The 16,783-nt window shown below is 38.4% G+C and overlaps 1 protein-coding gene across 1 annotated transcript in view; it reads right to left on the reverse strand.

Moving 5' to 3' along the window:
* Window positions 1-16,783, reverse strand: part of SLC26A7 (solute carrier family 26 member 7) — a 150,838-nt gene that overhangs the window by 112,175 nt on the left and 21,880 nt on the right. The window lies entirely within an intron of this gene.

Consider the following 16,783-nt stretch of genomic DNA (forward strand, 5'->3'; position numbering starts at 1 on the left):
AAATAGCAGAAATTTCACTCATTAGTTCATGCTGATATTTCAATTCCATATTTCAATTCCAAAAACCATTATTGAGACTACTATTTTTTCCCTTGATTGCAGAGATATCTACAAGGCAGTGGTGGTTCAGGTCTTCCATGTAAAGTTAAGTTCAATATTATCACAGCAACATATATGTACACACACCTAGATTTTAGAAGCATTTTTATACATTTCATGTTATTTGCACAACAGTGTCTGTGAGATGGGTAGGACCGGGTACCACTGGCACTTAAGAAGGTTGACATGGAAAAGCGACTGAGGTTGGGACTAAAACGACTCAGATTCAAAGCTAGCTGGTTGCTCTGTCAAACTAAGACTGTGCATCACAGTGGCAGGGACAATGTATGATCCCATGTGCTTTCCACTAATAGGACCCTAATTTATACATACCAGCTACATTTTCTAACAGTGAATTAAAAAATCAATTTTTTTAATATAAAGAGTAGGAAATAAGTCATAACTGCTCATCTTTATTCTTTATAGAGGCTACTGCCTACATAGCTGGTATGTTATATGCACATAGAAAATTTTCCTAGGGCTGTCTAAATGACCACAGGTGATTCAATGTGACGAAAATATGCACGAGAAGTAGTTCTTCAAAATGATCCTGTTTGTGGTTGGTCGTTAGTATTAAACAGCTCCTTAAGTTAGCTTCAGACACATACATTCAAGTCTATCAATTAAATCACAGGCATTTGATGGGCACAAGGAACTTTGCAAGTTACAGCACCTTGAGGAAGGAGGTTGTATTAAAATCTGGATTCCTTGAATTTTAGGCCAATTCATTATGCACACTATGGAATCTGGCTCCAATTTCAATAATTTTTACTCTCTAATTTTTACCATTTTTAAATTAAGTTTAATTCCTTTTTCGATACATAAACTCTGTAGCTATGCATCAAATATTTTTCAATAAACGCAAAAGATTTTAGCTATAGTTAAAAACACATGAAAGGCCTATCAATGATCATTCTTGTCTTTACATTTTTTAAACTATCTGTGTAGCTGCTCACTGATAATCTAGCTGTAAATATCTGGTGAAAAGAAAAAAAAGTGACTATAGAAGGAAGAGTCAGTAGCAGAGGCAGCTCTAGAATTTCACATGGGCAGGGCTGGAAGCAGAAATGTGGTTGACAGGAAGGATGATGTTAAGAGATGAGTCTGAAGCCGGGTGTGCATAGGAAAGCTAAATGTTCCCCTGCTTCTACCAACAAGAACCCCTAGGCATTTTTAGTGTGAGCAACTTTGTAAAAAAACAAACTATTGTGTGTGTTACAACAGTCACATGGAAAGCTGGAAAATAACTTTTTTATCCATATTCAGAATGAGTTACCTAACAAAAAACACCTATTAAGAGACAGAAATGCAGAGTTTTAGAGTAAGAGAAAATATGGTTCACCTATCAGAAGATCACCCAGATGTACTAAATCAATGATGGGGAGGGGCATAAGATATAATTAACAAAAGCATTTTGGATGATTTATCTGGGCACTAAATTTGGATAAATGTAATCAACATCCATAGATGGGAGCTCTTAAGAGGTAGGCTCATTGGTTGCATTGTCACTCTATCTACACCAGGCAAATGTAGTATAAGCTAAATGTTTTGCCCGCCACTCTTGCTCTTAGAATAGGTACCTCTTGTTTATCTGCCTGCTTTATTACAGTAACACTTATCTCTCTCTCTTTTCATCTCAAATAAAATGCACAACAAAATTTGCTCAAATCTGAATCTCTCTAAATCTCATATTCATATTAAATTAAAATGGGAATAATCATGTAAAACATGTATACTCTAAATCTTTAAAAAGGCCTCTAGATGTTTAAATTAAATCCAAAATATCGTTTCAGTAGATTCTCCAAGAAATACCCCAAGAGAACTAAACGGACAATAGATAAGTGATAACTTTGGTGAAGGGTAAGACAGTACACAATACTGGGGAAGCCAGCACAATTTGTACAAGGAAGGTCATGGAAGCTCCATAGACACATCTGAACTCCCTGAGGGACTGATTTGCTGGGCGGAGGGCTGTGGGGACCATGGTCTCAGGGAACATCTAGCTCAACTGGCATAACACAGTTTATAAAGACAATATTCTACATTCTACCTTGGTGAGTAGCGTCTGGGGTCTTAAAAGCCTGTGAGCAGCCATCTAAGATACTACACTGGTCTCACCCCTTCGGGAGCAAGGGAAAATGAAGAGAACAGGATACAAGTAAAAGATTAGTCCAAAGGACTAATGGACCACAGCTACCACAGCCTCCACCAGACTGAGTCTAGTACAACTAGATGATGCCCAGCTACCACCACAGACTGCTCTGACTGGGATCACAACAGAGGGTCCTGGACAGAGCTGGAAAAGGATGTAGAACAAAATTCTAACTCACAAAAAAAAAAAAAGACCAGATTTACTGGCCTGACAGAGACTGGAGAAACCCCAAGAGTATGGCCCCCGGACACCCTTTTAGCTCAGTGGTAAAGTCACTCCCAAAGTTCACTGTTCAGCCAGGGATTGGACAGCCTCATAAAACAAAACGGAACTAATGAGGCACAACAGTCCAGGGACAAGGACTAGTAGGCAGGAGGGGACAAGAAAGCTGGTGATAAGGAACCCAAGGTTGAGAAGGGACAGTGTTGACATGTTGTGGGGTTGTTAACCATTGTCATAGGGCAATATGTGTACTAACTGTTTAAAGAGAAACTATTTGTTCTGTAAACCTTCATCTAAGGTACCAAAAAAAAAAAAAAAAAAAAAAAACAATTATCTATGAGAGATCAAATTGACAACAGCAACTCAAAAGGTTAGATGGGAAGCCTAGGGGGCAGTGACTTGAAGATAATGGTGATGGAATAATTTGGAAAGGATAGTGAGAATAGCAGCACAACTGGAAGAATGTAATCCCAATGTCACTGAATTTTACATGTAGAAACTTTTGAAATGGTGTAACCTGGGCTATGTATCTTTTCACCAAAAAAAAGAGTCCTCCAAGGTCGAGAAGGGAGAGTGTTGACATGTCATGGGGTTGTTAACCAATGTCATAAAACATATGTGTACTGACTGCTTAACGAGAAACTATTTGTTTGGTAAACCTTCATCTAAAGTACAATAAAAATATATAAAGAAAGAAATACCCCAAGTACCAGAAACCATGTAGACACTTCCTTTATCTCATATTAGACTGATTCTGAACTTCCAGTTTAAGTAACAATGTCATTCACCCTCAGTGGGAATCTATTCTTCTACTAAATGGAAATGAACACTGGCCCAAAATAAAGGAAGAATGAACTAAGTCAGATATATAGTAGTTTAAAACTTCAAAAACTTCTTCCACAAATTAAAACTACAAGATCCCTCCTGCCCTCCCCACCTCACATACACACCTCAAAAGGAGACGAGGCAGTACAAAGTCACCTTTTTCTGATTAACCTATTATTCTGGTTCATAATATAACCTACATACATGTTTGCACGCACACACACAAGCTAAAATATATTAAATCTTCCAAAAATGGTGAAAATGTTAACTAGTTAGAGTTACTTACAAATTAACAGAATTATCTACACACTATTCTCAGTGGTTAATAAAACAAGGTATTCAATTCAAATAACAGCAGAGTTACAACTCTCCAACTCAACTCTTTAGAAAAAACAAATTGATGGAAATACTAATAGGTATCTCTATTACCTAATCTAATATATAGTTTCATAAGTCTATTACCTAATCTTAGGTAAGAGAAAAGCAATACAACAGAAGTGTCAAAGAATTAAAAACAAAATGGCTATTAGGCCAAAGGGCACCAAAAGGGGCTGGGGGAAAGAGATGAAGAGGGACAGAGAGAATGCATAGAACTTGAGATCATTCAGATGATTATTTTTAAAGATCAAAAATCATATATTGGTAATTTATGGTTAATATAACCACGAAACAATGGTCACTAGAAGTCTTTAAAGATGCAATTTTTTTTAGATAAAATAGGTTTAATAAATGTAATGATGGTTATTATAGCGGAAGACTGGAGAGACTCTATATTCCCATACCAAAATCATTAATAGTTTCAGGGCTTGTGACACCGCCAAGCATCCCTGAGTGTAAAGTTGAACATTTACCACCAGCACCCTCCTGCACCACGCACCAAGCTGAAGGAAGCTCAGCTTTCCTAGACACACTGTCTGACCCCTGACCAACAAGTCAAATTCTGCCTCTACTCCAACGGTAATCTCTTGGCTGATATTACCAGAATGTGATTCAATAACTATGGTGATAAAGAGAACTCTTATCACAAAGAAGATGATGTTTTAAATTTAAGATATAGATTTTTATTTCAGTTTCAGACTAGTTTTATCTGGATTCAGATGATAACAATTATCAAAAAAAATCAAAATTTGGAACTGTAAGAGATTGAGCCTAGAAATTGAATAATGTATCCAAAGTTGCAAATGGGAGCCAGAATTATACATAGGGAGCCAATCTGTTGGAGACTTGACATTTTGTGGGCTGAGTTGCCATACCTCTTCATTGTGAGGTCAAGCAGCTAGGACCCAGAAGAACTGGTCTTGCTTCCCTCAGGCATGAATATAAGAACAACAATAATTTACAGTCAGTAGCCTTTAGTAAACGAGCTTCAAATACAATTCCGAACACAGTAGCTACCACTGCTCAATGGAACAACTGTTCCAGTAAAATTAACTGCTTCTAGAATGTTAATCCTTCTCACAAAACAACTTTACGTATCAATTTTTAGAAGGAGGAGGAGACAGAAATGAAAAGGTCATTTGATGCTGAGGAGTTCAACCTCACATTCTGAGGTTAATGAATATTAAATGATATTGTATGTTTTGTACTTCTAATTCAAAATCCCTAAATCAACAAAATATAATTTAAGTTTTATATTTTGAGTCATCATAAATAGTATCTAGGCAATTTAGTCCCCAAATGATAAGTGTTTAGAGATTAAGTAGCTAAATTTAAAATATGGTCTTTTGAAGAACTACTGACTCAAAACTCAGATGTAAAAGTTAAACCACGGCACGGCCAGGATGGCAGAGTAGTCAGACGCATCCTCTTAAACAAAGACCAAAACAACAAGTGAATCGATTATATATGACAATCTAGCAGCCCTGAGCATCAAAGGCAAAGCGGAGGAATCGGACTGAGTGGCAGGCAGAGGGAAAAACGGTTTGGAAGCAACGAGAAGTTGCCAGACCTGATCTGGCGGGAGCCAGCACCCTTCAGACCAGATCAGCTCGCGTGAGTGGTGAGGCAAGCAGAGGTGCTCAGGAGGCGTTTTCCACATCGGGAGAGACTCAGCGGTAGAGAGTCTACTCGGGCATCCAGAACCACGAGAAGCAGCACTCGATTGGCAAAACAATAAGTGCTTGCGTCTGGCATACTGCACAGATCAAAAAACACCCACTTAGGGAAAAACCTCTCTCCCATTTTCCTCTCCCCTCCCCACTCTGCACTGGTTCCTGGGCTGGCTTCAGCAATTGCAAAGTCCCCTGTCAGGAAGTAGGAGCCATCACATGCCCTGAGCCATTCTCCTGGCCTTGGAGCAGGAACAAGTTAACAAACAGGGAAAAAATAATCTGCCAGCTCCCCTAAGCCAGGAACTCAGGGTACGCACAGCTCCTTTGCCCAGGCACAGGCATAAGGGGTCCACGTACTTTCAATGCCTTTCATCCCTGCATAGACCTGTGTGGGCCCATTTCAACAGCATATGCCCTCATTACCACAGTACAACAGGGTATATACCTGATGTCTAACTTCAACTGTTTCAGCTGTGAAGTGGTAGGTTTGTGACATTTGACACTGCTCTGCCCATTAAGCAGCGTCCTCACCTACCTACATCAGGGGCCTGAGGACTGGTGGCTTCACCCACGCCACCTAGCCATGTGTGAGAGGGGTCTAAGAATAAGTGGTGCCCCCCAGTCCTTACAGCCAACAACATTGGGTGCTCATAGTCCAGCTGCAAAACCCACCTGCCTATGTGCTATAGGGAACAGGGACACGCTTTCCTTTCAGACACTCAGGGGCAGCCATCAGCCCCCTGCCTTGCTCAGCACGTAACCCGCTACGGCAGCCAGATACCTGCACCTACAGCAATCACCCATGCTTGTCTAGGACTGTAGGTGAGACCCTGTACCACACAGTTGGTGAATGATTACTTGGACACCTGAACTGAATTCATACAAGAAAAGTAAACACAAACCTGAGCTCACATACCTAGTAACAGCTCTAACCACCTGGTGACAGGACCTTAGAGCTTCAGAGTCACCAATAATCAAACAAGCTCACACAAGCAGCCTATTTGGGCATATTGAAACAAAACAAAAAAAGAAGCTAGGACACAGTAAACAAACATAAAATAAATAAATAAAATAACTTATTGATGGCTCAGAGATAACAATCAATATCAAATCACATAAAGAGGCAGACCATGATTGCTTCAGAAAGCTCTCAGAATAAAGAATCAAAAAATTTTCTGGAGGAAGAGAATTTCTTGGAATTACCAGAGGTAGAATACAAAAGACTAATATACACAACTCTTCAAGAGATCAGGAAGGAGATCATGCAAAATGCAGAACAAGCTAAGGAATACACTGACAAAGCAATACAGGATCTTAAGAAGGTTATTCAAGAGCATAATGACAAATTATAGGCTGCAAGAATCCATAGACAGACAGCAATCAGAAATCCTGAAGATTAACAACAAAATTTCAGAATTAGACAGCTCAATAGAAAGTCATAAGAGCAGAATTGAGGCAATGGAAGTCAGAATTAGTGAGACTGAAGATAAAGCACTTGACATCAACTTATCTGAGGAAAAATCAGACAAAAGAATTTTAAAAAAGGAAGAAACTCTAAGAATTATGTGGGATTCTAGCAAGAGGAATAACCTACAAGTGGCTGGAGTACCAGAACGGGGTGGGGCAGGGGGGATAACAGAAAATACAGAGAGAACTGTTGAAGATTTGTTCGGAGAAAACTTCCCTGATATCATGAAAGATGAGAACATATCTATCCAAGATGCTCATCGAACCCCACATAAGGTAGATCCCAAAAGAAAGTCACCAAGAATATTATAATCAAACTTGCCAAAACCAAAGATAAAGAGAGAATTTTAAGAGGAGTGAGGGATAAACGAAAAGTCATCTACAAAAGAGAGTCAATAAGGCTAAGCTTGGACTACTCAGCAGAAACCACACAGGCAAGAAGGCAATGGGATGACATATATAAACCCTTGAAAGAAAAAAATTGCCAGTCAAGAATTATACATCCAGCAAAACTGTCTCTCAAATATGACGGTGAAATTAGGGCATTTCCAGATAAACGGAAGTTTAGGGAATTTGCAGAAACAAAACCAAAATGGCAAGAAATACTAAAGGGAGTCCTCCAGTTAGAAAATCAATAACATCAGATTACCACCCAAGACTAGAACACAGTACAGAGCAACCAGGTATCAACCCAGACATGGAAGTCACAAAAATAAATCAAAGCAAAAACACTGAAAATAGGGAAACAGATGTCAATATGTAAAAGATGACAACATTAAAACAAAAAAGAGGGACTAAAAAATCTAGTCATAGATTTTTCATATGGAGAGGACATCAAGGCAATATAAAGAAATAAAACAGTGGTTTAAACTTAGAAAAATAGCAGTAAGTATTGAGGTAACCACAAAGCAAAATAACAATACTACATATCAAAATTAAAAACAAGAAAAATATAAAGACTCAGCAAATACAAAATCAACAACAATGAAAAAGATGAAAAATACATAAAGAAAAATGACTCAGCACAGAAAATTAAGTGGAACAAAGAAACTGTCAACAACACACAAAAAATGTCACCAAAATGACAGCACTAACCTCATACCTATCAATAATTACGCTGAATGTAAATACACTAAAGGCACCAATAAAGAGACAGAGTGGCAGAATGGATAAAAAAAACATGATCCACCTATATGCTGCCTAAAAGAGACACACCTTACACTTACAGACACAAACTAAAAACCAAAGGATAGAAAAAATATATCAAACAAACAACACTCAAAAAAGAGCAGGAGTGGCAATATTAATCTCTGACTAAATAAACTTTAAAGGAAAATCCACCACAAAGAATAAGGAAGGACACTGTATAATGATTACAGGGTCAATACACCAGGAGGAGATAACTATAATAAATATTTACACACCCAACAACAGGACTCCAATATACATAAAATAAACTTGAACAGCACAGAAAAAAGAGATAGACAGCTCCACAATAATAGTAGGAGGTTTCAAGACACCACTTTCAGGGAAGGATATAACATCCAGAAAGAAGCTCAACAAAGACACAGAAGATCTAAATGCTACTACAAACAACCAACATGATTTTATGGACATACATCGAACACTCTACCCAACAGTAGCCAAGTATACTTTCTTTTCCAACACACATGGAGCATTCTCCAGAATAGACCACATATTAGGCCATAAAGCAAGCCTTAACAAAATCCAAAGCACTGAAATATTACAAAGTATCTTTTCTGACCATAAAGCCATAAAAGTAGAAATCAATAACAGAAAAAGCAAGAAAAAAAATCAAACACATGGAAACTGAACAACACCTTGCTCAAAAACTACTGGGTTACAGAAAAAACTAAGGATAGAATAAACAAATTTCATAGAATCAAATGAGAATGAAAGCACATTCTACCAGAACCTTTGGGACACAGCAAAAGCAGCACTCAGAGGTCAGTTTATAGCAATAAATGCACACATCCAAAAAGAAGAAAGGGCCAAAATCAAAACATTAACCACACAACTCAAACAAGTAGAAAGAGAGCAGCAAAAGAAGCCCTCGGGCACGAAAAAAAAGGAAACAATAAGAATTAGAGCAGAATTAAATGAAATAGAGAATAGAAAAATAATTGAAAAAGTTAACAAGACCAAAATCTGGTTCTTTAAAAAGACCAACAAAATCTATAAACCATTGACCAAACTGACAAAAGAAAAACAGGAGAGGAAGCAGATAACCCTTATAAGAGATGAGATGGGTGATATCACAACATATCCAACTGAAATTAAAAGAATCATAACAGGATACTATGAAGAATTGTACTGTAACAAATTTGAAAATCTAAAGGAAAAGGACAAATTTCTAGAAACTCACTACCTACCTAAACTAACACAAACAGAAGTAGAACAACTAAATAATCCCATAACAAAAGAAGAGATTGAAACAGTAATTAAAAAATTCCCAACAAAAAAAAAAAGCCCTGGCCCTGACGATTTCACTGGAGAATTCTACCAAACTTTCAGAGAAAAGTTAACACCACTACTGCTACAGGTATTTCAGAGCATCAAAAAGGTTGGAATACTCCCAAACTCATTCTATGAAGCCAGCATAACCCTGATACCAAAACCAGATAAAGACACCACAAAAAAAGAAAATAACAGACCAATATCCCTCATGAACATTGATGCAAAAATCCTCAACAAAATTCTAGCCAATCGAATTCAGCAACATATCAAAAAAATAATTCACCATGATCAAGTGAGATTTCTACCAGGTATGCAGGGATGGCTCAACATTAGAAAAACAATCAACGTAATCCATCACATAAATAAAACAAAAGACAAGAACCACATGATCTTATTAATTGATGCAGAAAAGCCATTTGACAAAGTCCAACACCCATTCATGATAAAAACTCTCAGCAATATAGGAATAGAAGAGAAATTCCTCAACATAATTAAGGTCATTTATACAAAGCCAACAGCCAACATCATCGTAAATGGAGAGAGTTTGAAAGCATTCCCCTAGAGAACAGGAACCAGACAAGGAGGCCCTTTAACACCACTCTTATTCAACATTGTTATGGAGGTCCTAACCAGAGAAATTAGGCTAGAAAAAGAAATAACGGGCAACCAAATTAGTAAGGAAGAAGTAAAAGTATCTCTGTTTTGCAGATGATATGATCTTATACACAGAAAACCCCCATAGAATCCACAAGAAAACTACTGGAAATAGTAGAAGATTTCAGCAAAGTATCAGGATACAAGATAAACATACAAAAATCAGTTGGATTCCTTTACACCAACAAAGAAAACTTCAAAGAAGAAATCATGAAATCAATACCATTTACAATAGCTGCTAAGAAGATAAAATATTTAGGAATAAATCTAGTCAGAGACATAAAAGACCTACACAAAGAAAACTACAAGACACTACTGCAGGAAAGCAAGAGAAACCTGCATAAGTGGAAAAACATACCTTGCTCATGGATAGGAAGACTCAACATTGTAAAAATGTCAATTCTACCCAAAGCAATCTACAGATACAATGCAATCCCGATCCAAATTCCAATGGCATTTTTTAATGAGATGAAGAATTTAATGAGAATCATCAACTTCTTATGGAAAGGGAAGAGGCCCTGGATAAGTAAAGCATTACTCAAGAAGAAGAACAAAGTGGGAAGCCTCACACTACCTAATTTTAGGACCTACTATACCGCCATGGTAGTCAAAACAGCCTGGTACTGTTACAACAACAGATACATAGACCAATGGAACAGAATTGAGAATCCAGACGTAACTTTATCTACCTATGAGCAGCTAATATTTAACAAAGGCTCAAAGTCTGTTAATTGGGGAAAAGACAGTCTCTATAATAAATAGTGCTGGCATAACTGAATATTCTTCTGCAAAAAATTGAAACAAGACCCATATCTCACACCATGCACAAAAACTAACTCAAAATGGATCAAATACCTAAATATAAAATCTAAAATGATAAAGATCGTGGAAGAAAAAATACGGACAATGCTAGGAGCCCTAATATGTGACATAAACAGAATACAAACCATAATTAACAATGCACAGACACCAAAAGAAAAACTACATAACTGGGAGCTCCTAAAAATCAAACACTTATGCTCATCAAAAGACTTCAGTGAAAGACTAAAAAGACAACCTACAGACTGGGAAAAAATTTTTGGTTACAGCAAGTCCAATCAGCATCTAATCTCTAAAATCTACAAGATACTGCAAAACCTCAACAACAAAAAGACAAATAACCCAATTAAAAAATGGGCAAAGGATATGAACAGGCACTTTGCCAAAGAAGACGTTCAGGTGGCTAACAGGCACATGAGGAAATGCTCACAATCATTAGCCATTAGAGAAGTACAATCAAACTACAATGAGATACCATCTCACCCCAACAAGGCTAGCATTGATCCAAAAAACACAAAATAATAAATGTTGGAGAGGTTGTGGAGAGACTGGAACACTTATACGTTGTTGGTGGGAATGTAAAATGGTACAACCACTTTGGAAATCGATTTGGCACTTCCTCAAAAAGCTAGAAATAGAAGTACCATATGATCCAGCAATCTCACTCTTTGAAATATATCCTAGAGAAATAAGAGCCATCACACAAATAGATACATGCACACCCATGTTCGCTGCAACACTGTTCATGATAGCAACAAGATGGAAACAACCTAGGTGCCCATCACCGCATGAATGGATAAACAAATTATGGTATGTATATACACACTATGGAATACTACACAATGATAAAGAACGATGAATCCATGGAACATAACATGGAGGAATCTGGAAGGCATTATGCTGAGTGAATTTAGTCAGTCGCAAAAGGACAAATATTGTCTATGACCACTATTATAAGAAATCAATAAAAAGTTTAAACACAGAAGAAAACATTCTTTGATGGTTACGAGGGTGGGGAGGGATGGAAAGGGTTATTTACTAGCTAGGTAGTAGACAAGAATTATCTTAGGTGAAGGGAAGGACAGCACACACTACAGGGGAAGTCAGTACAACTGGACTAAACCAAAGCTAAGAAGTTTCCTGAACACAATGAAACACTTCGAGGAACAGAGTAGCAGGGGCAGTGATCTGGGGACCATGGTTTCAGGGAACATGTAGGTCAATTGGCATAACAAAGTTTATTAAGAAAATGTTTTGCATCCCACTTTGGTGAGTGGCATCTGGGGGGTCTTAAAAGCTGGCAAGCGGCCGTCTAAGATGCACCAATTGGTCCCAACCCACCTGGAGCAAAGGAGAGTGAAGAACACCAAGGACACAAGGAAAGTATTAGCCCAAGAGACAGAAATGGCTGCATAAATCAGAGACTTCATCAGCCTGAGGCCAGAAGAACTAGATGGTGCCCAGCTACCACGAAGAACTGCCCTGACAGGGAACAAAACAGAGAGTCCCTGATGGAGCAGGAGAAAAATGGGGTGCAGAACTCAAATTCTATTAAAAAGACCAGACTTAATGGTTTGACTGACACTGGAAAGGCCCTGAAAGACATGGCCTCTGGACTCTTCGTTAGCCCAAAACTAAAACCATTCCCGAGGCCAACTCTTTAGACAAAGATTAGACTGGACTGTGGGACACACACTGAAGAGTGTGCTTCTTAGCTCAAGTAGATACATGAGACTAAATGGGCAGCTCCTGTTCAGAGGCGAGATGAGAAGGAAGAGAGGGTCAGGAGCTGGTTGAATGGACACAGGAAATCTAGGGTGGAAAGGAGGAGTTTGCTGTCACAGTATAGGGAGAGCAACTAGGGTCACATAACAATGTATGTACAGATTTTTGTTTGAGAGACTAACTTGAATTGAAAATTTTCACTTAAAGCACAACAATGAAATAAATAAATAAGTTAAACCCCCATCTAAACTCCATTACACATGTACCGTCACTAGAAATTATGTCTGCAGAATTCTTAAGGACAGTGTTCTCAGGATTCAACATCTATGACTTAAAAGATGAGCCAACCACATTTGGAACTGTGATCAGTCTTGTGAAGCTTTGTAGAACAACGTTTCCACAAAAGTTTTTACTAAAAAAAAAAAAATGTATAAAGAAGTAACATAATTTAATTGTTCCATTAGCATCTCCAATTCCTGGTACAGGAGGAAGAAATTCTATGCGAAAATATCAGGAAGGGAGAACCCAGGCTGACCTGCTTCAGCAAAGCCCTTCAAAGGCTCCTGGCCTCTGCCCCCAGGCTGCATCTATCTGGAGCTGCTGCTAGAACATTCAGCTCCCTTTTGCAAATTAGAAGAAAGGCACCTCTTCCTGCAAGACCTAACCTACCTTATTTGTGAACAATAATTGCAGAAATACCACTCAGAAAACCACTGACAGCTTTCCCCTATCTTCTGCAAAAATGGAAAACTTTTAGTTTGGTAATTTTCTAACATATTCATTTCTCAAAATCATGTTAAACACTATATTCAACTTTTTTAATTCACCAAACAGAAACAAAAAATTAAAAAAATGCTTTTCAGTACTAAATGTTGCACTCACAGAAGAATTACTGCATTTGGCTATGGTAGAAGAGCAATACTAGGATTTGAGATATTTATTTTAAACCAAGGCTGAGATTCTTACCCTAATAAGTCATACTTTCTGTTAAATTGTACCACTATCCAAATAACACCCCTAAATAAAGACACTTGATGTGAGTAAAAAGTTAACCCATAACTAAAGCTTAATTATTTATTATAAATGCCTGGGGACTGGAGGTAGAGTGACTTTTCGAATACTGAGCATCAGGGGTATTTGTATGCATTTTGGAATTTATTCAAGCCTAACCCGTTGACCGATTGCTGTTGAGTCAATTCCGACTCATCACAATCCTACAGGACAGAGCAGAACTGCCCCATAATGTTTCCAAGGCTGTAATCTTTAAGGAAGGAGACTGCCATATTTTTCTCCCACCAAGCAGCCGGTGGGTTCAAACTGATGACCTTTGGTTAGCAGCTGAGCGCTGAATCAAATGAGAATTAAAGCCTAGAATTTCTAAATATAGTAACACTTAAAAATTCTCATTCCAAGGAATAAGGGCTAAGTACCAATACTTCCACGAAGGAAAGAAAAGGTTTAGAATTTGGAGAAAATTCTAACTATAAGACCTAAAGAAAGAAAATGAAGATTCAATCCTGTGCTGCATTCCTTAATCAGGATTTAAGGTTCTTATGAGGAGCCATTTCAATGAAAGTGAATGGGCAGCTTGTATGAACAAAGGAAATGAAAGGCAAGGTGAATCTGAGGCATTTTTGTAGGTTAACAGCTAGAAAGTACAGATAGCTACCTAATCAAATGGGACTGTGTTGTGCAGTTCTATGCTCTCTCTCTCTCTCCCTGGCTCCCTCTCTTTCCCTTTCCCTCCCTCCCTCCCTTCTTTTGTTCTATCCTCCTCCTCTCATCCTCCTTCCTCTCCCTCTTTTCCTATTTTAAAGCTTTTCTTGAATTCAAAGGGGGTTGGGGAAATATATGAAATCCCTTAACATCAGTACAATGGGAAGATAAGAATCATGAGTCAGGTTTTATGGTCACTACACATTGCCTATCAGCTAAACATTTCATTTCCTCTTGAAATGAAGCATCATTTGTCACAGGAGTAGAAGCAGAATTGGTGCATTTATAAATCTAATAATGCAAGCTAGTTTCAGACATATGGGCGCACACACACACAAAGTGAGGACTCACACAGCCCGTAGAATGCTTTCGTGGAGATTTACTGGCAAACAGGACAAAACAGATTCTGTATGTCACACAAATACCCTCACTCTGTATATGGATTCTATTTGGAGAAACCTCCAAAGGAAATGAAAGGCAAGGTGAACTTGAGGCATTTTTCTAGGTTAACAGCTAGAAAGTAAGGATAGCTGTTTTTAGTTGTCTTTAGAACTCTAAATTGGTAAGTTACTTTTAACTTCTTCATATTGCTCAGAATATTCACTTCTTCCTAGATAAGGATTATAACCATATGGCACACAAAATGGCAAGTGCTTGCTCCAAGTTAATCAAAGATGCCCGCCACAGGCTGGCTGAATTTTTCCTAATTCACCTTTCAAAGATGAGGAGACATGTACGTAACACTTCAAGGCTTATTATCCTTCTCTGCTCCATTGGATGAAATCCCTGTCTACAATACGGGAATAACTTCACTTGTCTGCCTCCTGGCTAAAAAGGCCAATTAGCTCCCGTGCAGAACATTGGTTGTTTTTAGCTAGCCAGACTCCAGTCTCCCTTCTATTAGTAGCAGCTGCTCTCAGCTTCCTCCAGGAAATCACTCCTTCCACCAGAAGCACATGAGCTGAGAATAGGGGTGTATACACTTGACTCAGCCTGGCCAATCAGAGCTTGCTATTCCCTTCACCAAAGCTATTGGCTTAGAGAAGGGCACAAGATCTATGCACAGCCAATGCAATGTCGATACACTTTTATTGGCATGAGAAGAATGCTCTTTTCTTAGCTTTAACCAAGAGGATGTGAGTTTAGAGTTGCTATTTGTCCTCCATGATGCGGGAAACTCTTGAGGGTGGAGTCACTATGAAAGAATGAGAGCTGGGACCCGGACTGCACTGTTTGTTCCTCTACAACAAACCATCTCTGATGTTCCAGTCTTACCCTAGAACTTTCCATTTACACAATTAGTCCCCTTTTTACTTATGCCACATCAGGTTGTGTTTTCTATCACATACGATGAGAAATTCCTAATTGATATCCTCCTAAAACTGTTTTCCTCAAATAAAAAGTTCTAGAATGTTTCACCTCACAGTTAGAGTTTCAAGGAAACACAAATAATACATATCTGGATTTACTGCTACTAAAGATAACTAAAAATTTAGACATGGATTGAATGGATGGATTCCGACAAGATTTCGAACAAGAGAAAATACTTGCACTGAGTATTGAGGGATAAGTAATAGATGGGTGAAAAAGTATGAAGAGTATATGTCTGAGGAGAGGGGTTGAGATCATTCTAGGTAGAAGGTGCATGTTCAGAGGCACATATTTCTAAAAAATGTTTGATTTGTACTTGAAATGGCAAGTCACTTGGTATGACTAGCAAAGGAAGTTCATTTGAGAGAGTTCCAGGAGGTAAAATTAAATGTAAAACGGTTTTGTTTATTAAGCGGTAGAAACTTATCTAGGATTCAGAAAGCAGCTTCAATCTACTAGATTTCCTCTTCCCCTAACTTCTTCTCTAGTATAATACAACAATTGGATTAGGCAAATTGGCAGCACTAGGAGAGGACATCTGAAGTCAGAGTTTGTATCACCATCACAGGTGCTCAACTACATTTTCTTTGGTGTCAGATGAGATCCAAGAGAATAAATGGCAGAAGTATGCCCTTGCATCTTCTTAGAGGCCTGCAGTAAAAACTTGGATTCTACCATTGCTTGGGGAGGAGGAGGAAGGTTTTGGCCAGCAGAAGCTTATGAGGCTTCTCAGAGAACAGCTACCCCATCCATGTGATTGTAACTCTGGGAGGGTCTGCTGCATCCTGCTGACCCATGTGGATCAGGAGAAGTGTTGCAACAGTGCATGGAACTCCCAGAGCTAAAAGAAGACTTGCTTCTACTCAGTCCTGGGAAGGTCTCCCTATGTCTTAACTGATTTATCTTTGCCCACAAGGACAGAAATTTCTGGGCTTTCACTGGTTCTTGTTTGCTCCTGAAACAAACCTAAGAAAAGCCTGAAAGACCCTAAGAGCCAAATTTGTATGTGGGTTGAGAGAACATAAATTCCATTAGAATCAGCTGTCTCAGTCATCTAGTGCTGCTCCAACAGAAATACCACAAGTGGATGGCTTTACAAAGAGAAATTTATTCTCTCACAGTCCAGTAGGCTACAAGTCCAAATTCAGGGCATCAGCTCCAGGAAAAGGCTCTCTCTCTCTCTCTGTCAGCTCTGGAGAAAGGT

Source organism: Trichechus manatus, unplaced genomic scaffold (genome assembly GCF_000243295.1).
Source record: "Trichechus manatus latirostris isolate Lorelei unplaced genomic scaffold, TriManLat1.0 scaffold00009, whole genome shotgun sequence".
NCBI classification, from domain to species: Eukaryota; Metazoa; Chordata; class Mammalia; order Sirenia; family Trichechidae; genus Trichechus; species Trichechus manatus.